Source organism: Hyperolius riggenbachi, chromosome 4 (assembly GCF_040937935.1).
Source record: "Hyperolius riggenbachi isolate aHypRig1 chromosome 4, aHypRig1.pri, whole genome shotgun sequence".
Lineage (NCBI taxonomy): Eukaryota > Metazoa > Chordata > Amphibia > Anura > Hyperoliidae > Hyperolius > Hyperolius riggenbachi.
Genome location: NC_090649.1, coordinates 241,383,768 through 241,407,505, shown reverse-complemented (window position 1 = coordinate 241,407,505; position 23,738 = coordinate 241,383,768). Strand labels below are relative to the sequence as shown.

Below are 23,738 nucleotides of genomic sequence, written 5' to 3'. Positions count from 1 at the left end.
CTCTTGCCTAATGGTAGCCATACACTGGTCCATTTGCCATCAGATCGACCAACAGATAGATCCCTCTCTGATCGAATCTGATCAGAGAGGGATCGTATGGCTGCCTTTACTGCAAACAGATTGTGAATCGATTTCAGCATGAAACCGATCATAATCTGTGAAGCTGCCGCCGCCCCCCCAAAATACATTACCTGCTCCGGCCGGTGCGACTCCCCTGTGAGGCTGGCTGCTTCACTGAACTTCCTGACAGGGGAATTTAAACAGTAGAGGGCGCTCTACTGTTTAAACTTCCTGCCAGGACAGGAAGTTCAGTGTAGCCAAGCCAGCCGGACCTGGAGACCAGCACGGAGAAGAAGACAGTGGAGACCAGGGGAGTCGCGCCGGCCGGAGCAGGTAATGTATTGCCACTAACATCGGTCGTTGGGCATTCGAACGCCGCTATCGATGCACTCCTGACCCGCCGGCAATCGAGCAAAATCTTCCGCACGGACGGATCGACGGGAATTATTGATTTCGGTCAGAAATCGATCGTTCTGTCAGCGTTTGCGCGACGATTTCACAGCAGATTCTATCACAGTGATCGAATCTGCTGTATATCGGCGGGAAAATCGTTAGGTGTATGGGCCCCTTAAAAGGAAGCGTTATATGACTCACAGTCAGACCTGCTTTGATAAACCCATGTACTGTGAATTCTGAGGAGATAGCAAAGGAACATTCAGAACAAGTTTGCTGAAAATGAATCTTAAACTAAGTTTGTGGCTTTTAGCAGTGAATCAGTTAATTTTGGGTGTGGATCACGCCTGATAATTTGGGCCACCATAGACTGCTGTACAAATTGTGGCTATGGTGGCGCCGTGACTGTACTTTGCGACTGGTGTTGGGCAAACACCTGGATGTTCGGGTTCGCGAACGTTTGCCGAACATGGCCGCGATGTTCGGGTGTTCGCGCCGAACTCCGAACATAATGGAAGTCAATGGGGACCCGAACTTTCGTGCTTTGTAAAGCTTCCTTACATGCTACATACCCCAAATTAGCAGGGTATGTGCATCTTGGGAGTGGATACAAAAGGAAAAAAAATATTTGAAAAAGAGCTTATAGTTTTTGAGAAAATTGATTGTAAAGTTTCAAAGGAAAAAATGTCTTTTAAATGCGGAAAATGTCATTTTTCTTTGCACAGGTAACATGCTTTTTGTCGCCATGCAGTCATAAATGTAATACAGATAAGAGGTTCCAGGAAAAGGGACTGGTAACGCTAACCCAGCAGCAGCACACGTGATGGAACAGGAGGAGGGCGGCGCAGGCGGAGAAGGCCATGCTTTGAGACACAACAACCCAGGCCTTGCATGAGGACAAAAAGCGTGCGGATAGCAATGCATTTTGTCGCCATGCAGTCATAAATGTAATACAGATAAGAGGTTCCGTAAAAAGGGACCGGCAACGCTAACCCAGCAGCAGCACACGTGATGGAACAGGAGGAGGCACAGGAGGAGAAGGCCACGCTTTCAGGCGCAACCCAGGCCTTGCATGAGGACAATAAGCGTGCGGATAGCAATGCATTTTGTCACCATGCAGTCATAAATGTAATACAGATAAGAGGTTCCGTAAAAAGGGACCGGCAACGCTAACCCAGCAGCAGCACACGTGATGGAACAGGAGGAGGCGCAGGAGGAGAAGGCCACGCTTTGAGGCGCAACCCAGGCCTTGCATGAGGACAAGAAGTGTGCGGATAGCAATGCATTTTGTCGCCATGCAGTCATAAATGTAATACAGATAAGAGGTTCCGTAAAAAGGGACCGGCAACGCTAACCCAGCAGCAGCACACGTGATGGAACAGGAGGAGGCACAGGAGGAGAAGGCCACGCTTTCAGGCGCAACCCAGGCCTTGCATGAGGACAATAAGCGTGCGGATAGCAATGCATTTTGTCACCATGCAGTCATAAATGTAATACAGATAAGAGGTTCCGTAAAAAGGGACCGGCAACGCTAACCCAGCAGCAGCACACGTGATGGAACAGGAGGAGGCGCAGGAGGAGAAGGCCACGCTTTGAGGCGCAACCCAGGCCTTGCATGAGGACAAGAAGTGTGCCGATAGCAATGCATTTTGTCGCCATGCAGTCATAAATGTAATACAGATGAGAGGTTCAATAAACAGGGACCGGAAACGCTAACCCATCACAGCTGTTCATTGTTCATGTTACTTGGTTGGGGTCCGGGAGTGTTGCGTAGTCGTTTCCAATCCAGGATTGATTCATTTTAATTTGAGTCAGACGGTCTGCATTTTCTGTGGAGAGGCGGATACGCCGATCTGTGACGATGCCTCCGGCAGCACTGAAACAGCGTTCCGACATAACGCTGGCTGCCGGACAAGCCAGCACCTCTATTGCGTACATTGCCAGTTCGTGCCAGGTGTCTAGCTTCGATACCCAATAGTTGAAGGGTGCAGATGGATTGTTCAACACAGCTATGCCATCTGACATGTAGTCCTTGACCATCTTCTCCAGGCGATCGGTGTTGGAGGTGGATCTGCACGCTTGCTGTTCTGTGGGCTGCTGCATGGGTGTCAGAAAATTTTCCCACTCCAAGGACACTGCCGATACCATTCCCTTTTGGGCACTAGCTGTGGCTTGTGTTGTTTGCTGCCCTCCTGGTCGTCCTGGGTTTGCGGAAGTCAGTCTTTCGGCATACAACTGGCTAGAGGAGGGGGAGGATGTCAATCTCCTCTCTAAAGTCTCCACAAGGGCCTGCTGGTATTCCATTTTGACCCGTCTGACTCTTTCTTCAAGCAGTTTTGACGTGCGCCAGTCAAGGGATGTGTGTCAGCTTAGCCAACCTTAAAGCGCGAAGGAGATTACTCCCATTATCACACACAACCATGCCCGGTTTCAGGTCCAGCGGTGCCAGCCACAAATCCGTCTGTTCCTTTATTCCCCTCCAAATTTCCTCCCCTGTGTGCTGCTTATCCCCAAGGCAGATCAGCTTCAGCAACGCTTGCTGACGCATGCCAACAGCTGTGCTGCACTGCTTCCACGATCCTACTGCTGCTGGGTTAGCGTTTCCGGATGAGGTACAGCTTTGAGATGCGTTGGAGGAGAAGGAGTCAGAGAGGTAGGTGCTGCTGTTGTTATCCAGTGGGAGGGACGGCGGTGCAGCTGTTTGCGGCGTGGGCAACACCCGCGGCGTAGCAGGTGATGAATCGCTGCCAGGCTCCACAAGGTTCACCCAGTGCGCGGTAAGGGAGATGTATCGACCCTGGCCGAACGCACTCGTCCAGGTGTCAGTGGTGAGGTGAACCTTGCAGGCAACGGCATTCTTCAAGCTTCGGGTTATTTTGCTGACCACGTGCTCATGCAACTCAGGCACTGCAGAGCGCGCAAAGTGGTAGCAGCTGGGAACCACGTAACGTGGGATGGCCACTGACATCATGCCCTTGAAGCTGTTTGTCTCCACCACTCGATATGGCAGCATTTCGCAGGCCAGAAGCTTGGCTATGCTGGCTGTTAGTGCCACGGCCCGGGGGTCATTTGCTGGCAATTTCCTCTTGCGCTCAAACATCTCCGAGACAGACAACTGAACCGTAGGGCTGCACACTGAAGGGCTGTTGATTGTTGTGTTTGATGAAGACTGGGAGACCTCAAGAGCACTATTCCGGAAAGTGACAGTGTCAGCGTCGTCTGATGTTTGTGAATGTTGTTGTGAACCACGCAATGGCTGGGCTACTGCTGCTGCTGAGGAGGGTCTGGTGGTGAGTCTGGTGACCCCAAGGGAGGCAGTGTTGCTGGTACCCTGTCCTGCCGCGTTGCCCACAGAGTGGGATGTTTGGATACCATGTGGCGGGTCATGCTGGTGGTGGAGAGGTTGTTAATATTTTTCCCCCTGCTCAGGCGGGTCTTGCACACCTTGCAAATCACCATGGTACCATCATCCTCACTGCAGTCTTCAATAAAAGGCCAGACTTTGGAGCACCTGCCTTGCTGGCGATTTCTCTTTGCGCCTCTTTTGCGTCTCACTTGAACTTCCACGCTTGTGGTGCCTGAAATTTTGCGCCTACCTTGTGGCACAAGGCGAACTCGTGCAGCAGTGGGTTCTTCAACAGACTCATCTGTGCTGCTACGACGGCGATGTTCTCCTTCACATACAAAATCTGGGTCTGTGTCCACATTGTCCAAACCCTCCTCTTCCATCTCCTCAAACTCGTCATATGTGATTGTGGGCCGCCGCCGTGGAGTAGAGCTCCCCAGAACAACCTCTGTGCAGCTCACTCCAACGTCGTCTTCCAGATCTTCTCGGCCGACCTCCTGCAATTGAAACCCCTCCTGCCCAACTTGCTCTGGGATTTGGGTTTCAAAGTCCTCGGACTCTCCTTGCATTTCAGTGCGCGGTGCATTTCCCATTTCAGTGTGCGGTGCATTTCCCACAGTAAATGGTTGTGAATCTGGGCACAACATTTCTGGCTGTTCCATTGACCTTTGAAAGGTGGAAGTTTGTTGGGCTGGGAATAGCTCCTGCGAATACCCCATTGTGTCTTGAGGAAATTCTTCGGACTGGTTATTTGGCAGTTGTGTGCGTGGTGTCGCTACCAGTTGTGTCAGCTTTGTGCCCACTGGCTCCTTGTAACTGGCTGAGGACTCCGACCTCATGCGTGATGTGCTGGTGCTGCTTAACCCACTGCTGGACGCTTGAGAGGTCATCCAATTAATGATCTTGTCCTGTTCTTTTGGATTTGTGAGGGTTGATTTCCTGGACAACATGGGCGGTATTGAGTGGGTATTCTTCGGTGCTCCACTGTGGCCTGTACGTGAACCGTCAGGGGAAACACCTCTTCCCTTGCCCCTCCCTCTTTCACAGGATTTCTTCTTCATTTCACTTATCCTTAAAGTACACGCTGACTGGCAGCAGTACAGTGGCAGTACAGAAATGCTATATAGTGGTGGGTGAGCGGTGTACTACTATTCCCAGCAGCGACACAGAGCACAATGCTATACAGTGGTGGGTGAGCGGTGTACTACTATTCCCAGCAGCGACACAGAGCACAATGCTATACAGTGGTGGGTGAGCGGTGTACTACTGTTCCCAGCAGCGACACAGAGCACAATGCTATACAGTGGTGGGTGAGCGGTGTACTACTATTCCCAGCAGCGACACAGAGCACAATGCTATACAGTGGTGGGTGAGCGGTGTACTACTATTCCCAGCAGCGACACAGAGCACAATGCTATACAGTGGTGGGTGAGCGGTGTACTACTATTCCCAGCAGCGACACAGAGCACAATGCTATACAGTGGTGGGTGAGCAGTGTACTACTGTTCCCAGCAGCGACACAGAGCACAATGCTATACAGTGGTGGGTGAGCGGTGTACTACTATTCCCAGCAGCGACACAGAGCACAATGCTATACAGTGGTGGGTGAGCGGTGTACTACTATTCCCAGCAGCGACACAGAGCACAATGCTATACAGTGGTGGGTGAGCGGTGTACTACTATTCCCAGCAGCGACACAGAGCACAATGCTATACAGTGGCGGGTGAGCGGTGTACTACTGTTCCCAGCAGAGACACAGAGTGGCAGTAAACACAATGCTATACAGTGGTGGGTGAGCGGTGTACACAAAGTGGCAGTAAACACAATGCTATATAGTGTGGGTGAGTGGTGTACTACTGTTCCCAGCAGCGACACAATGACTGGGGGGACCCTGGCTAGCCTGGCTGGAGAGAGAACTACCCTGCCTGCCTACCCAAAGCTAAACCCACAGACAAATGGCGGACAAATGACGTGGATCGGGTATTTATTTACCCGAACCACGTGACCCGTTCGGCCAATCAGAGCGCGTTCGGGTCCGAACCACGTGACCCGTTCGGCCAATCACAGCGCTAGCCGAACATTCGGGGAACGTTCGGCCATGCGCTCTTAGTTCGGCCATCAGGTGTTCGGTCGAACTCGAACATCACCCGAACAGGGTGATGTTCTGCAGAACCCGAACAGTGGCAAACACTGTTCGCCCAACACTATTTGCGACCTGATTAATTGTGGTGGGTGTAAAAGTTGTGTTATACTATACTATAGCGGTGGTAGTCAGTGCTGGGAGCATAATTTGCACGCTGGGTCACTTGCAGCTATGGCGGGTACTGGAGTTCCACTATAGTTTTATGGAACTTTGGCTTATAGTGCCAAAGGTTAGTGTTAGGAAAAGTTGGGGGGGGGGGGTTACTGTTCAGCATAGATAGGCAGGGAGTTAGTGTTAGGCATCTGTGGGAATTGTTAGTGTTAGGTGTAGGTTGGAGAGGGTTCGTCTGAGAGTTAGGCTGGTGTTAAGTCATAGTAGAATTTCAGTAAATCTACCCATATTCTAATAATGGTAAAAGTAGATACTAGAAAATGGTAAAAGTAGATACTAGAATATTAGTAAATTTACCATTATTTACCAAACAGTAAATTCACTCCCGTTTTTCCTTGCTTTTTTTAAATGTATGTTTTAGCAGCGTGGGCTAGGGAAGATGAAACAGTTGAACTCAGTCATAACAGTGTTCAACCATGATTTAAAAAAAAACCTCAATTTTGAACATATATTGTTTTGTGTTGAACATGATTATCATACAGTATTTAAAGAAAACCTGAACTGAAAATTAAAAGTCAAAATAAGCATACACAAGTCATACTTACCTTCCATGTAGTCTACTCCTCAGTGTCTTTCTCCTGTACCGCGTCCTGTTTTTTCACTGTGATCAAGGGAATTTTCCGTCCTCCATTTTGAAAATGGCCATTACCCATAACAGCTTTCTGGTCAGCACACAGTTAAACTGTAACATCGCCCACTTGAGCCATAGGGAAACATGGACACATCAGTTCTCCTCTCAGCTGTAACTGACAGCTGCTGATAAATAACTGACAGCAACTGACATATTTCAGTTCTGACAAAATGTTGTCAGAACTGGAAGGGATTATTGTCAGAAGAAAATGGTGAGCTTCTGAGAGGAACTGATGGCAAGGAAACTATGTAATGTTCATTTGAAGTTCCCTCATGTGTTTATTTTAAATATTTTTACTCAGTACAGGTTCTCTTTAAAGGTTTTCTGTATGGTTTCTTAAAATTTACTTTAGTACTAGGACTGCAGGTCTTTAGTGTTGGGAAAAATGATAAGAGATAGGAGCACAGACAGTAGGTATCTTCCCTGTTACTGTTTATTAGTGTAGGTCCATTCTATATTATAATTTCTGTATGATGCTTCTCCAATAAACAATCCTGCGTTGCACTCATTGCATTGTATACTTCATTGTGCAGATTTAACTGCAGTTGTTGATGTAGTTGTTGTTGTTGCTTAAATAGAACCTGTACTGAGTAAAAATATTTAAAATAAACACATGAGGTAACTTCAAATGAACATTGCATAGTTACCTTGCCATCAGTTCCTCTCAGAAGCTCACCATTTTCTTCTGACAATAATCCCTTCCAGTTCTGACAACATTTTGTCAGATCTGAAATATATCAGTTGCTGTCAGTAAAATATCAGTTGCTGTCAGTTATAGCTGAGAGGAAAACGGATGTACCAGGTAATGTCCATGTTTCCCTATGGCTCAAGTGGGCGATGTTACAGTTTAACTGTGTGCTGACCAGAAAGCTGTTATGGGTAATGGCCATTTTCAAAATGGAGAATGGAAAATTCCCTTGATCACAGTGAACAAATAGGACGCGGGACTGGAGAAAGACACTGAGGCGTAGACTTCATGGAAGGTAAGTATGACTTGTGTATGCTTATTTTGACTTTTAATTTTCAGTTCAGGTTTTCTTTAAGGTTTCCAAAATGAAATGTTCTCTCTGGAATGCCAATAGTTTTCACCCAGGTTTCAGGTTTGAGGACATAACATCACTCATTCAAATTCCTCAATCTTTGTTCTCTGCAAATTGTGAAAATAGCTTTACTTATATCTGAGGCACCTTTTCTGACTTTTAAGGTAGCCATACAATAGTCAATTCTTTTTTAAGCCATCAAACACACAGATTGAAAAATCAAAGTGGAGTTGATGTACAAATTGCGTATGTCTCATGTAAATTTGATAGATAATATCAATCTTAAAGCAAACCTGAAGTTAAAATAAACTAATGAGATACAGAGTTGTGTCTCTAGCCCTAATCCTAAATAGAGCTTTCCTAATATATTCCATAGGGCTGGGACGCACTAGGAATTGCCAATCAATAAAAAAACCACTTGCATTTTTGAAAACGATTTGTCCACAAAACAAGTAATGCTTTCTGTAGCAATTTTAAAGCACATCCGAGGTGAAAATAAACTTATTAAAAAAAAACAACAATTGTATCTATCTTCCTTCTCCTAAAAATGACGTTTTAAGATATTCCACAGTTTTATTTTATATTTAAATCTACTTTTTAAGTTTTTACTGTTTTATTGTTTTTGCTCAATGACACATTCATTGCAGTATGCCAGAGATAAAATCTATGAACTATTGACCCATTTTATCTCTTTCCTGCTCTCAGAAGCCATTTTCTGCTAAGAAAGTGTTTTATAGTTGGCATTTCTTATCAGTGAGGGTCACACTGTAGTCTGACTCAGTCCTGAGAAGAACTGCCACTTACATACCTGATGTTAAACTCTTTCAGACGGAGAAAGAAAAAAAGGTACAGGGCATAGTTATTTGTGTGCTAGGCACTGTGCACACATCTAAAAATGTCACATGTCACTTCGGGTATCCTTTAACTGGTTCTCAATCCACGGTTTTTACACCTTAAAGTTCCTGACATTTTTGACACTTTAGCTGTGGCGTTTTGATACAGCAGTAACTCTTTAATTATCTATGCCATCTTAGTGATACATATCCTGTTTTTTTTCAGTACAATCTAGGCTTTGTTTGGGTAATATTTTGTCCCAAAACTATTTTGTTTTATAGCCCATTTATGGGGAAAATTAGGCGTAAATGCAGAAAACAAAAATGTTTTCATTTTTCACCCTTCTTAATTTTCACATCACACATCCCACAGTTATAAAACATTTACAAATACATTATTTGGCCCTTCCCGATTAAAATGATACCCCACATGCCACATTTTACTTCTAGCTGAGCATGTGGCAGACCGTTATCCCCAATCTGCGCATCTGTGGCAATCGAATGTGTTCGCTATCACGACAGTTCAGGGGGCATAGAGCTGTGCAGATGCAATGGTAGAGTGTTGCATCTGTAGAGCATTGGGGCCTGAAACTTTCGCCCTAGCGATTACATCTGATCGCTACTGGCGGCAGTCATTAAACGTTTATAAACAGGCATAGGTATTGCAGGGGTTAATAACGGGTTAATAGGTTAAGTTTGGGTTAAAAATCAATGGGGAATTTAAAAAAATACTTATTATTTTATTGGGACTGTCACTTTAAATGTTTTTTTTTTTTTACTTTTACAACTTTTTTTTCTAACCTTATTGAATGATTGTTGCTAGCTAACAGCAACAATCATTCACTTTACCATTCACGTGCCCGCGCGGCGGTGGCAGACAGCGGGCATTAATGCAGGATGTAGATTCTACGTCCTAGAACACACAGGGGGGCTAATTAGGACATAGAATTTACGTCCTGAAACTTTGATCAGTTTAAGAATGCAATTTTTGATACTGTATCCCATGAAAGAAAGCACTCCGAAAATGCTTCATTCTGCATGTTTGCGACTTCGGGGCCACAGTCTTACTTTGTGAAATTCTAGAAATGTTTCTCTGCCATGATGCAAAAGTTATGTATGTGCTCTAAGTAGTAGTGAGTGTTACATGACAATCCAGCCTGACTGCAGAGAAAGTGTCCTAAATCATAGTTCCCCAACCCTGTCCTCAAGGCCCACCAACAGTGCATGTTTTGTGGTAATCCACAGAGGTAGTTAATCAGCTCTACTGAGACACTAATTACCTCACCTGTGCATGTTTGTGGTTTTCCACAAAACATGCACTATTGGTGGGCCTTGAGGACAGGGTTGGGGAACTCTGTCCTAGATTATTAACCCTTACAGCTAGAAAAAAGGAACACAGCCTAGTTCTACTTAGGCCCGGGGCCACACATACACATTTATCTCATTACATGTCAATTCAGGTACTGTTTAAAGTGGTAAGAAACTCAGCATTTCTTTGCTCTAAAACCTTATTTATCGCATAAAACCTACTACCAGAAAAAAAATGGTAGCACAACATTATTAACACAGCACTTTCTTCTTCAGTGGGAAGCTTAGTTCTGATGCCAAGGAGGTGATTACATTGTCTTTTGTTTACTTTTCCTTATCAGCCACAATTAGTAAACATTCCTAGCAGTGCTGAAACTCAGTTGTACACATAGCAGAAGCATAGAGCGGTGAGAAAGTGTCAATAGATAGATTTTAATAAATAAATATAGCAGCTATGCAATATAATTCTATGACAGTGATCATATCATGTTACTTTAGCTATGCAAATTTGATTCAAAAGTCGTTTTTGCCTCAAAAATTGAATGGAACCCGTGTATGGTGGCCTTGCAATCGATGATAGACATAGATTCTCAAACTAGGCATCAGTCAAAGAGTCAATAAAAAAATAGTATTTTCATGGTTGAATAGTGCATGGCCAGCTTCAACAGTTAATCTCTACCTCGAGGCCTTCTAGCGATAAGAACGTTTACACGGAAAGGAGGGGGACTGAGCAGGGAGCAGCAGCTGTTACCCACAGCTATCAAGGATAGGTATATAATACTGCCTGAGAGGAAAACATAGTAAGTGATTTTATTTTAAAAAGACATTGACAGTTCAGGCTCCTGTTAATTCAGAATTATTTGTTACAGATCATTAGATTCAAGAAAATGTGGAATGTTTAATGTGACACAGATTTTTCTTTTAGTTTCAAACAATATGAAACTTTAATAGATTTTGCAGTTTACCTCTGTAGTAGTACATCATGTTATGCATAACTGCTTTACAACTGGATTTTACTCTCAATTAAACTACATGCATTCTATGTTTGATACAGTATTAAAATGCATTCTAAATACTTTTTGTGTTGCAAGCAAGTGTGTATTTCCTTAAAGGCAACCAAGCACCACAGCAAAAACATTTTTTAGAACGAACATCCCCATAAGGGAGGTTCTTAACTGAGTGTGCCACTGAGGGGTGGGGGAGTGTAATTACTTACATACGGACTGCTGTTCCTCTAATTCCCCCATCCATTTGGGATGTTCCATCTTCTCTAGCCGGGCATATGCAAACTGTGGTTGCTGTGGCAAGTTTAGGAGAAGGTGGCCCAACTTCAACAGATGGGGAGACCAGATGAGCAGCACCCCATTGGTAAGTAATGATGCTACCCCCGCTTACCGATGGAATACTCAGCTAAGAACCTCTCTTATGGGGAGGTTCATTTTAAAAACATTTTTTGCTGTGGCTTTCAGTTCCCTTTAGCAAACCACTCTTTGTAAGTGTAATATACTGTATATGATGTTATTAAATTGCATCGCAGAAATTTATCAAATTCATCAGAAATTCACACGTAGAGCAGCAGCCTACTAAAGCCTTGTAAACATGCTGATTGTGGAGAATCCAGCATGTGTACAGGTGCTTCACAAGGGTGCTTAGAGATCCAGAGACAAATTGGTCTCATGCTTACTCCACCTGCCAGAAGCCACACTGCTTATCTTACCCAAACAACATATCTGTAGAGCACACATTTCCTGTAGGGTTGTCCTACCCATACTATGTGTACGTATCTTAAGTAATAAAAATGCTACCTTTAAGTGTGTCTAGAAGTGTTTACATGAACATACACATTTGATTTGGTAGGCCATGAATTTTCATTTCTGTGGAGATACAAGATAGACAGGGTAAGGTCCCTTTTACACTTAATCAGTTGCTCTCAGTTATAACTGAAGGAAAACTGATTTTCAAAGTAATACCCATGGTTTCCTATGGCACAGTTCCCACTATACGTGTTTTAACTGAAATCTTTTTTACAATGCACTGTTGTGGAAAAAATGCGTACAAACGCCTACTAACGCATACCAACGCATTAAGTGTAAAAGGACCCTAAGACTAAGGAGTCAGATGCCATCCCAAGCATTCTGACTTTTTTAGAGTGCTGAAAGAGGCTGAAGGTGACATTTGTTTAATATAGTGCTACATATATTAATATATATGCTACATATATGGGTATATAGCCTATTTAATATTGTTGTAGTTGGCTAAAAATTAGGTTAGGTGCTCCACATTAGGCTTACTCTCTCTATTCTTGCAAAACCCTTCTCTATGATTTGACCACGTGGCATAGCAGATTGCCTGCACAATTAAAAAAAACAATTCTAATATATAATAAAACATATAGTCATTACTGTGATGCCCTCCAGTTGGTGGCTTTTCTTTCCTCCCATGTAGCCACCATGTAAGTGTTTTATTTGATGAGTATTCAGGAATATCTATTAATAATTACTTGGCTTTGTTACTACAGGTTTACATATACAGTATATTATATGCCATCAATGCTCCTAATGTTAATTATTAAGAAATAGCAGTACTACTGCTTTTGAGAGCATACCTCTACCTCTAAATATTTGCCAGTTTGCATTATTCATCAACTTAAAGGGGTTCTGTGGAGTGCTGGAAAAAAGAAAAACCGACACTTACCTGGGGCTTCTATCAGCCCCCTGTAGCTGTCATTTCCCACGCCGCCCTCCTCCGATCACCCGTTCCCTGCCGCCATCTTCAGTCTAATTGCGCATCTAACGTGACTGCGGCTGTGCTCGTGCTTGCTCCTGCTCGCTCCTCCGGGATCTTACTGTGCAGGCACAGTACAAAAAAACCTTGTACTGTGCCTGTGCAGTAAGCTCCTGGAGACGCGAGCAGGAGCGCACTCTATTCGTCTTGTTAGACGAATAATTGACAGGTGCCGGTGGCGGGGAACGGGTGATCGGAGGAGGACGGTGCGGGACATGACAGCTACAGGTGGCTGATGAAGGATATAGATTTTTCCTTTTCAAATAATACCAGTTGCCTGACTCTCCTGTTGATCCTGTGTCTCTAATGCTTTTAGCCACAGCCCCTGAACAAGCATGCAGATCAGGTGCTCTGACTGAAGTCAGACTGGATTAGCTGCATGCTTGTTTCAGGTGTGTGATTCAGCCACTTCTGCAGCCAAAGAGTTCAGCAGGACTGCCAGGCAACTGGCCAGGAAACCTCCATATCTCTCTCAGTTTAGATTCCTTTTGATCTCTATGGAAGACTACAGGTAGTGTCTTTTCTAATATTAGCTGAGGAAAAATGTTTTCTAGCATATATTAATCATAGTTCCAGCAAGAGCCATCAGCAGATTATCAATCAAGCTAATCTGTTAAAATTAGAGACAGTTTAGTGAGAATATAGGCAATGATTCAGCAAATGTCTGTACACACTTTCTACTTTGTGTCCCAAAATGATTATTTGAGGTTGTTTCAGGGTGCGTTTTCTAAGTGCCTAAAAATGTCCCCTGATGCCCAATTGCTATTGCTGTACATTGCCTGGTTGCCCCCTCTCCGTAGAGCAGAATGGACTAAAACGGCAGAGAGATGATTGGCCTGTTTGACCTTCAGAAACAAAAAAAAATGATAATTTTGGTTGACCATTATTTCAATTATGTGCAGAGCTTATTAGTCTATGATATCTTTGATGTGTGGTTGGTAATATGATACAGATAGTGATCACGTTTTTTTTTCCCTTACACATTGGTTTAGTTATCTCTAGTGCTTTCAGTATTTTACTTAGTGTATAACTTGCCATATTATTATCATTCTTCAGTTCATATTTCTTGGATTATTAGTGTCATCTGTTTGTGCTTATTGTGGATGTACCACACTGCTGTCTAGCATGGCAATCGTTTATGAGTGCCTCGTTATGATAATGTAAAGTTAAACTGATTGTTTCATGAAGTGTAAAAATAATTTCCCATCAATATAATAAAGTGTGATAATGCCCTTCCTCCAAAATTAGTACATAGGGCATTAATTGTTAGCTTCCCCTTGAGAAATAAATAATGCATTTATGAGTGATAAATTAATACAGTGGGAGGAAGGCCACTTCTTACATGTCACCTTCTCTATACTTAGTAACCGGAATGCTTATGTGATTCATTCTTTCCTGCAAACTCTGAAAATGAACAACCAGAAGAGCAGTTGCTCTCGTTCACAACAGCAGCCAGTAGAGATACGTGAAAGGAATTAGTGTTAGTGTTTGTGATTGCAGGACTTCACAGAAGTGTGAACATGAGTGTGGAGTGTGAGTGTGCACGCATCAATGCATGGAGCCTGGTGGCCAAATCATCGAGAAGGCTCTTTGTAAGAACAGAGAGAGCAAGCCTAATGTGGAGCACTCAGTCTAACTAGCCAAGTACAACAACATTAATTAGGGAAGTTGAAACAAACCTATATATACCCATATATGCAGTACTACGTTAAACAAATGTCATGTCACCTCCAGCTTTTTGCTGCCATGGCCACCGGGAATTGTCAGCTCAGAAAACTCCCTCCCATTTCTGTTTCCATAATTCCAGCCTGATACAGGTCCGTGGCAGCTTGCTATAAAGTTATATATTTGTGAAATCAGTTTTTACCCTTTTTTAGCTTGCCAAAAAGCTTTAAATGTTTAATTTTTCCTTTAATTTTTGAAGGATGCTTTTCAGCTGACAGTGCCAGAGGCCATCATCAGTATCAAGAACATATATGGATAGGCCAAATGTCTCATTTCTTGGAGACCAGAGGGCCAGGAAATAGGGAAGACCGATAATTATTTGAAAAGTTGGAGACTGTAGTAGAGTAAACTGTTAGAAAATAGAAAGTATCCTATATAATAATCCAATAATCCAGTCTCTGCGTCCCTGTGTGTGTGCGTGTCCGTGCTTTTTAGCTACTGTGCTACTGTGCATGTGCAGCACGGACAGCCTAGGCCAGGAGCAGGACAGGCCAGGGGGGCGGCCGGGTGGGCGTGTGTGCGCGTGCTCACGGCCGGCAGGTGTGTGTGTGTGCGCTGACAGTTGGCAGCGGTGACAGACCTAGAGCCCGTTTTTAAACAGGCTTAGGTCTACTAGTACTGTATAAGCATGATCTAAGAGGGAAGCCAGTATGAATCGTGATGTATGAGGATGATTGTTGTTTTTGAAGGCAAAACTGTACTTGTGTAAATATATAAATCTGGTAAAGCTACTCGTAAGTATAAATAAAAACAAAATGTGCAAAGAGTCAAATTATAATGCAAACAATCAACCCAATAAAGACTGAAATAATGAAGCTAAGCATTTACAACCAGGTCCAGGGCCGGTTCCAGACTTTTTGCTGCCTGAGGCAATCTTTTGAGGATGTGCCCACTAGGTAACTTGCCCCAGTATAGGTAACTAGTATAATTACCCCCAGTATAGGTAGTATAGATGCCCCAGTATATGTAGCTACTATAGTTACCCCCAGTATAGGTAGTATAGTTACCACAGTAGAGGTAGCTAGTATAGATGCCCCAGTATAGGTATTATAGTTGACATAGTATAGATGGCTGGTATAGTTGCCCCCAGTATAGGTAGTATAGTTCCCAGTATAGATAGTATAGTTTCCCCAGTATTGGTAGCTAGTATACTTGCCTCCAGTACAGGTAGAATAGTTGGCCCAGCCCAGTATAGGTAATATAGTTGTCCCAGTATAGGTAGCTAGTATAGTTGCCCCCAGTACAGGTAGTATAATTGCTCCAGCATAGGTAGCTAGTACAGTTGTCCTCAGTATAGGTAGAATAGTTGCTCCAGTATAGGTTAGCAAGGAAGGAGGTGCGGTGGGCACACAGCGGTGGGGAGGAAGGCCAGACCCCCCCCCCTCTCTCACCTGGAGTACCCTCTACTGCGATCCCCCCTCCAGATATTAGAGCAGTGTGTTAGTGGCAATGGGCAAGGAATAATTGACTCACCTCTTTGTGCCCGCTGCTCCTCCTTCCTGCGCTACTACCCCCTCCTGCTCAACCCTCCCCCCGGGCCGCCTCCAGACTTATGCCACCTGAGGAAGACTATTTACTTGGCGTCATGGACTGGCCTGGCCAATAATTTGCCGAGTTCAATGCAAAATACTTGGTGCACAAGATAAAGAGCTAGGCTTTGTATTTCTGATTTTCATCTGAACGTACCAGCAGACCTATCATTGCCCATAGAATTCTCTTTTCTGATCAGCAATTCCCTTTGTCACTTTCAATCAGTGGCACATTAGCATCTATGTACGGCAGATTCCCCCTGACCCGGCGGGCTGTAATTGTTGCCTGTGGCCCTTGTATAAGACAATTTTTAAGTAGTTCTGCTATGAGCAATTTAGTTCCAGATGGATTCTGACTGATTATCATACAGAAGGAGAGAGTTCACTGTACATCTGGGTGGAACAAATGCATCAGGCATCCGCAGCTACATTGTATTGTTTCATAGAAGTTTGCATGTAATACTGTTATTTCCATCTTCTCGTTTTCTCTTTGCATATGTTATCATTTTTAATGTGTCATGTGCTCGGACTGCAAAAGCTTGGGAAATTTTCTTACTTGCGTCACCATTATTCACTTCATACTTATTATTGAAAGAAGTTAAGGAACGTCCTGGATGTCATGAGTTGAGTATCAAAGTATCTGGAAAAAAAACTAGTTAAACAATTAATCTATATTGTCAAATAAAAATTTTGCATCTGGCCTATAAGTGAAGCCTATGAAATTGAGAATAATACCAAGACATGAGGACTGAGAGATGAGACATACACTTATATTGCATTGTATTATGCTTTTGCTCCAGGCAAATCTGTTTCTTCTTTTCTGAAACATTTAATAAAGCAGTGTGGGCCCCAGGTCTCAGGAGACTTCTAAGTTACATAATGTACACAAGCTGGTGGGCACCAGCCAATACTTTGCCAACAACGGAAGAGAACCCTCCAAAAACTGTAGAAAGAAAATTTAATGTAGAAGCAAAACAACATCAAAATGAAGGATTTTATGATGATAAAATACCTACACACCAAAAATCCCAATCAGTCCTTACATAAGGTCCTGAAGTAAAACATTTTACGTTATAGGATGTATTCATTCAGACAAAACCACAAGGATATTACCAAAGTCAGGTATCCTGGGGGAAAGACATATATCGCTAGAAGTTAACATGGCCACAGTTGTAATAATACAGCGTAAGAATTATGCATGAGGACAGGTTGAAGCCAAATTAAAAAGAAGCTTACATAGCTCTTAGAGCAATATTCCATCTTGAGACACTGACACAATAGAGACTGAGCAGCAACCTCAGTTGTGGCTGTAATACAACTGTGTAAATAACTTGGTTCTTACTTTGGCAGACTGTTTGACTCCTATGTAAGTGCTGCCAGAGACATAAAAGCAGTGGCTTCATTACTGTACTGATGGTTGATGTTGAATCCATAGAGTGGAAGGAGCAGAAATGCTGGCACTGCTGCAGTACTGTTTGCAAAGCAGGGGAAGGGGGGAGGGCAGGACAGTCACAAACTAGATGTGCAAGCAGGGAATCTTCAGCGTGCTCCTTCTCTCTGCATATTGATGTTGAATCCATAGCATTTTAAAATTTCATGACACGATCTAGATCTTGAGGTTATGAGAAGTTGAAACCAAAATTCCTTAATTTGTTTTCCTTAATTTTTACAAAAATCCAGCAAAACCAAAGACTTACATCCAGAATCTAGTACTTACCCAAGAAGAACAAGAACAATAGCATAGGCTAGAGGCTCCTTGAACCTCTTATCTATGCTTTCTAATCCCACAAAATGAAGACCGTTAAGCTCAGTATCAACCACTGTTCTTCCTCTTTTAAGGTTATCCCTTCACTGACTACTGAAGTCCCCAGATTTTTAATAGGACAGAACCAGGTAACTTCTGCTTTCGTTAATTTCACACAAAGCTCTAGATCATCTCTAGTAATCAATATCAATCTTTGGTCACCACAGAGATGATTTTGCTTTACACTAAGGAGTTCAGCTAGTATTCACTCATCTCATTTACTGCAAATCCTCACTGACAGGCTAAAAAGAGGATTCAGACAGTAAAACATCTTCAAGAACTCCATCAACAGAGATATCTCTGCACCCAGCACTTCTTTTTCTATAACATACACTCATCTTACATACAAATGACATCTCTGCTGCCTGAAGCAACACTGGCTCTATGACCCAAAAATCATGATGCTCACAAACATTGTAACACTATGAGAAAAACACAAAGAAAACCTGCAGCTTTTGCGCCAAACATGGGTGGATTTTTGACAGATGACAGCAGTCATTCGGCAGCAGTAGCAGAGCTGTGTTTGTACGATGTTGTCACTCAAGGATCAGCAGGCAACACAAGAAACAAGCACCACTTGAGATGTGATATAACTGCATCTGCTGATGAGGCAATCGATAAAGAATAAATATCACTGAGCAGGTTCAGACATCAATCTGGTGCAAGATTCAAGTGGATTGGATACACCTTATTTTATTCTGTGTATATGTTGACAGCATAGTTAAAGCCCACCTACAGTCAAAAATGTTGAGATGCTCATATAAAACACAGAAGGAGTAGAGATGATAAAATCTGCAATGAGAGAAGGAGAAATATAGCATCACTGTGAAACCAAGAATTCTAATGTATTTGCACAAAAATAACTGTACCAACTAAAATATACAAGATTTAACTCCGCATTTGAAAAATAAAAAAATAAGAAGTGTTAGAGAAGTTATATCAGTATTTTCTGCTTACACTTTAAGCTGTTAACATGTAGAATTATTTACACAAAATAATGCTGAAGGAATGCTGTACATGCCGGGGATGTGACACTAGCCGGCCACCGTGTGCTCTAGACCAGTTTGTGTACTTTTTTCTGGAAATATCTCCTTTGTTATCATTATCACACTCATATTCTAGTGTCTTTGTTTTACATACTGAGACCTGCCCAGGACATTCCAAACCCCCTGTTGATATCTTTTATAATCTCTGCAATTTTGGGCCAAAAGTAGTCATACATCAGGCGACTTGGCAGCTAATCAACCACCCAGTTCGATTATTACAATCAAATCGGAAGAAAATTGGTGATGCTAAGTGCATGCCTGAGCAACAATGCCAACAATGTCAGGACAAAATTGGTCACATAAGTCGATCACACATGCTGCAAGATGTTGGGCCTACTTGCTTGATTGGGTGCGTGGCATTAACAGAGTACAATTTCGGGATTATCAATGAACCTGACGAAAGGCACACTCCACTCTACATACACATGCGCCCCATGTGGTTGTCTAGTAAGGGCGTGCGTATGACGTCAGACGTCACATGCATGGCCACGTTACTAGGCAACCATGTGGCGCGAGTGTATGAAGAACAGAGTGCAACTGCAAGCCAGGGGGGAACAAGCAGAGGCCGCAGACAGATAATGTATCACAAGGGGGACATTTAACATTAGGGGGATAGCGTCGGGGCGGCGAGACAGTTGGATGCGGCGTCATAAGACCGATTCTGGACCAATTTCAGCATGATATTGATCAGGAATTGGCCTGCGGTGTATGGCTAGCCAACAGATCTCTCTCTAATCAGATTAGAGAGAGACTTGTCTCTTGGTCAAATCTGCCCATCATCGCTAGATGTATGGCTACCTTAAGTCTTCAGACAGAGTATTACACACAGTGGTAATCTGTCGTGAATGTGTGACTATGAAATGTGCACTTAACATTGAGACTTCCGCAGGTTGGCTGGTTCCTCAATCTGACCCGCTCCTTGTTGTTTGCATTCCTCAGTGAGCATGCCAACATGCAGCGCAAAGTATATTTCTCACACTCCAAACCTGCCCATGATCAACTTTGTTTGGACAATGAAATTAACACACTGCAAACAGAAGCAAGAGCTACAGTAAAAATAACACCAATGAAGTGGATTTAAATTATTATTTTATGTTGGTGACCTGAAGACTGCAGGGCAATAGCACCCTTATTATGCTTGCATTAGGTCTGGGGTGTCATGTTTGCACTGCTGCCCTGAGCCAAATTCCTATTCTAAGCTTTTTGCCTACTGGTCCTAAGCGTCAACTTCTCAACCTCCTGTGCCCTAGTCAGGTTTCTTCTAGCTTAATTTATCTTATAGCAGCAGGGACCGCCATACTATCCCAACAAAAAAAACCAAACACATATATACAGTAAGTAGAACAAGTAGTTCTCTACTTATATAACATATGTATTGTACTTTCCATGTTTTGATTTCAGTGAATTTTATTTAGTAAATAAAGAGAATTCTGTTCCTGGCATTTGCCATCTTGATTCCCTCTGACTGAAGACAATCCTGATGTCATTTCCTTCCTTACTCTTTTTCTACTAGAAACTTCACTGTCATGGCTAGCTTGCTTTGTAAATACATGTGAGCACATCATAGACCAGATTTCAGCAGCTCACTGAACTGCTCTCAGCCAATCAATGAGGAGCAGCAATGTGGGAGGGGTGATGACAAGCTTCCTACTCGTTGGCAATGGCAAAAATAGAGCCAGGCTGACTGAGATAAGATTTATTACAGCAGAAACATTTCTGAATAGATTGGAGTGCTTGCAATGCAGGGTAAGGATGCAGGCTGCATATTAAACACAGAGCAGTGGGAAAATGGAATTTGGTTTGTGGCTGACAATGCCCCTTTAACAACTTCTCGACCACAGGGTTTTTCACCTAAAAACCACAGCAATTTTCACATTTCAGGGAGGCAAGGGTTAATGGGCTTAATGGGGGTATACTTTATTTGAAAAAAACTTCACTGATGCTGATCACTCACTTATGCTGTTCTAGTTATCTGAGATCCTCTCACGAGTGATCTTAGTGACTGTAACAGCATAGTAACTGATACAATGTTTATAAACATTCTGAATGTATGAGCACTGCCATTGGCTTTGGCAGTGCTCATTCAAACTTGCAAGCACCTCGATTGGCTTTGTGAACACATGTTCACATCAGCCAATCACAGATCAGCGCGATCTCGCGTGCAATCGCGCACAGCAGGGAAATACCGGAGTCGCTCATCTACGCCCCTGTGACACAGGTGAATTTTAAAGGGGCGTAGATAAGTGTGGCAGAGGTTGGCAAGTGGTTAAATATGTGGCAATGGTTGTTTCTTCTGTTGACAACTTCACTTATTCTGAAACACTGGACTCAGCTATTGTTAGTGGGCACCAAAAGAAGCATCTTGTTTTGCTTTACTATTCTTGAATTATTTTCTCCAGCTGCTTTCCCTTTAAACTAATATAAAATAGGTATCACATGGGACGATTATTTGTAATAATCTAAACTGTGTCTCACTCATTAATTCTCTTATCACTAAAAGGTTTTATGACTGACCTGGCTGGTGGTTACATATTTGGCATAGCCATGGAAATATAATGTTTTCACTGGAACAACAGACATTTTAGTGTACTCTACTAATAATTGTAACTAAAAGAATAACTTCTCTTTAATAATGATGAATATACTTGATATTATTGATGATGCTTTTGTTAAAAATGCAGTACAACTTGGTCTCAGCAAAGGGTTAGATTACAAAATGAGCCAGAATCAGCCTGTACTCTTATGCTCAGCATTTGCAGAGATTATTATTATTATTACCGTATATTCCGGCGTATAAGACGACCCCCCAACTTTTCCAGTTAAAATATAGAGTTTAGGATATACTCGCCGTATCAGACTACCCCTCTTCAAACGCACACCAAATAAAAATTAAAAAACATCATATGCTGGTGCTATGGGTGAATAGATACTGGTGCTGTACTGTATGTGGTACCCAGTATATAACAGTATATAGGTGATTGACTGGTTGGATTGGTCAACTCTCCCTCTCCTTAAGTTTATTGGTCAGCTCTCCTTGTCTACCTGTTTATCAGAGCGATATGGAAGAATAGATCGCGCTGTGCCCATAAAACACGCATCTTTCACCTGTCTGGCCAACCCTTGTATCCTATTTGCCTCCTTCGCTGCCTCTCAGATCTCTCACATGTGCGCCTGCGCCGCTTCACTGCAGTCCTCAGCAGTGAGATCTGAGAGTCAGTAACAAGACAGGGCATGACACCCGGCATAAAAGACGACCCCTGACTTTTCAGGAGATTTTCAAGGGTTAAAAAGTAGTCTTATATGCCAAAATATACAGTATTTAGTATTTATATCGTACTGCCACTGGCATCTTCTGCAGAATTTTACAGGGTACATATTCATCTTACTAACTGTCCCTCAGAGTGGCTCACAATCTAATCCCTACCATAGTCAAATGTCCATTGTAGTCTAGGCCCAATTATGGAAAAAGTCAATTAACTTATCTCTATGTTTTCAGGATATATCAGTATTTTTGCAATTAAAATATTTACAAATGCTAGTTTTACGGTCACCCTTAACGTATGGGCGAAAGTTCTGGTAAGGAGTGTTGTACAAACACTGTTCAGCGAATCACTATTCTGAAACAGGTGTGCAGATCAGCAAGGCCATAGGTCTATGTCTAACTTGCTGATCTGTATACCTGCTCCAGTAGAAGGTTTAAATGTATTATAGCCAGAGAATGAGCAGTACAGCTAGCATTTTTTTAAAGGAAAGAAGATGGCAGCCTCCATAGAAGGAGTGAAGCTACGAATCATAGAGCCCCAAGCAAAACCTTGATGCCTCTCCTTCAATGTTTACACCCCTTTAGCTTTTTTTTCCATCTCCCTTTATTGACCTCTTTAGCCTGATGTCATATCTACCATGGGCCATAGTGTGGCAATCATGATTCCCTCTCCCCCCCCCCCCCCCCCCATTCCAAAACAAGTGTGGCTACAGCAACATGTAATCTGGAGGATGAACAACTGTTTCATAGGAGAGTAAGTAGTTTGGGGCCCTTCACAGCTCTGCAGGGGCTGCTTCCCCATTAGTCACACCCCTGATCCATAACTTTCAAATGTCATTGACAGGTGTATTTTATTTCCATAGACATCACAGGTTTGGCCTTGGTAAATAAACAGTTAGCTGAATATGAAGACACTATAGTCGCCCTTTCAGTGAAAGTGCAGTGCAAATACCTTCATCTAATAAACACCTATTTTAATATTCAGGACATTTAAGTTTGTCTGCTTTTCTAAATGGCACCACATTGCTGCATTTCATCTGCACAAAATATCTACCATTTGAAGCTGTGTGTCTTTATGCAAAAGGGTGCATCCAGCTTATAAGCCTGGAATATAAAGCAGATTCCCAGCAGCTTTCCTGGCTCCTATAACACAATCTAACATTTCATATTTGCATGGTTAAGGTCTCTTTGGAATTATAATAATGTATTCCTAAAGCACATTGTTGAAATTATGATTATCTCTGTTTGCAATTCTTACAGACATACCCCTTGCTGTTTTTTGTCAATGTTATGTCTATACTAGTTTTACTTTTTTTTCTGCCCATTCTTTCACACTCACAGAAAAGCCAAAAAAATATTCATATAAGGACAGCAAAGCAAAAACACATTAAAAATTGTAAGACATTTTGTTACCCAGAACATGAGCATAAATATTCACTTTATCCCTTTCCTTAACTTGCAGTATACCCTGTAATCCAGGATGATGGCAGCAGAAAAAATCATTTTCCATGCTAAATTTGGCTGCAGTGTGAGAGGATGGCAACTTATGTTTTATGTCTGAAAGTGTGCTGCAATCTTCTGTGCTTGATTCTTCTTTCAGTTATTCTGGCTCATTTCTATTATACAGTAGAGCAATACTGTATTTTGTACTGCCTCAGTCCAG

General features: G+C 42.8%; 1 protein-coding gene and 1 long non-coding RNA gene across 3 annotated transcripts in view; one reads left to right on the top strand and one right to left on the bottom strand.

Moving 5' to 3' along the window:
- IMPG1 (interphotoreceptor matrix proteoglycan 1) overlaps window positions 1-23,738 on the top strand; it is a 538,528-nt gene that overhangs the window by 384,474 nt on the left and 130,316 nt on the right. The gene's annotated exons all lie outside the window — the stretch shown is intronic.
- Window positions 18,435-23,738, bottom strand: part of LOC137571828 (uncharacterized) — a 65,294-nt gene continuing 59,990 nt past the window's right edge. Inside the window, exon 3 of the long non-coding RNA XR_011031446.1 lies at window positions 18,435-18,559. This is a non-coding gene — a long non-coding RNA (uncharacterized lncRNA). The remainder of the gene's footprint in view (window positions 18,560-23,738) is intronic.